Genomic DNA, 1,100 nt, shown 5'->3' with positions numbered 1-1,100 from the left:
TTTTTTTTTTATAATGTCGATTACTTACTTGTTCATATTTACTTACTTTAAATATTTTTGTAGGCGGTTCCTAAAAGGAAAGGAGGCCGTTTAGTTGGGTTGGCCCGTCGTGCTTCTTCGTATCCGGTATCTTCTTCGCAAGCTCCGTATGCCGATCCCATGATTCTCGAGGAGCTACATGACAAAGATGAACGGATTGGGGCATTGGAGGAGCAGAACACCACTATCCTTTCGGAGAATGCCACTATCCGTTCGGAGAATGCCACTATCCTTGCTGAGTTGGCATCCCAGAAGAAGTTCAACACCGAGATTATGCAGAAGCTAGATCGTTTGATGTCTTCGAGTTCTTCTTAGTTTATTTCGGCTTTATAAAACTTTCGGAATGTTTTTTTTTTCTATTTCGGTTTGTATGAATTTTAAACTTTATGAATGTTTTTTTCCTATTTCGGTTTTTATGAATTTAAATTTTATAATATTATTAGTTTTAAATTTCCAATTTTTTAAATTTATTAATATCAAAAAATATATAAAAATGCAAAATTAATTTGTAAAAAAAAAAGGGTATATACCGACGGACAACGGTCGTCGGAATATACCGACGGACATATATCCGTCGGAATTTACCGACAAACTCATTTCCGTCGGAATATACCGATGAACGTGGTTCGTCGGTATATTCCGACGACCGATGTCCGTCGGTAAATTCCGACGCCCAAAGTTCGTCGGAATAAACCGAGGAACCACGTTCGTCGGAATTGTAGTTTTCCGATGAACTCTGGTCTCGTGTAGCCGCATCGTAATATCGTCGGAAGTTCGTTAGAATGACGTTTCTCGGTATTCGTCAGAAAGTCGTCGGAATTTCTGACGAAATTCCGACGAATTTTTTTTTTCCGACGAAACGATACCGACGGACGGGTTCGTCGGAAATTCGTCGGAATAGACCGATTCCGACGAATTTCCGACGATCTCGGCCATCAGAATCCCCCTGTTTTCTTGTAGTGTAAATGTGAAACGGGATAAAATGAATCATTTTAGTGCAATGTGGTTAAATAACTTGTGATCATTTAGGATTCAGATATTTACTCTATGATTTCAATCGT

The sequence above is a fragment of the Brassica oleracea genome, chromosome C3 (assembly GCF_000695525.1).
Source record: "Brassica oleracea var. oleracea cultivar TO1000 chromosome C3, BOL, whole genome shotgun sequence".
NCBI lineage: Eukaryota > Viridiplantae > Streptophyta > Magnoliopsida > Brassicales > Brassicaceae > Brassica > Brassica oleracea.
Note: the sequence above shows the minus strand (reverse complement) of the source record.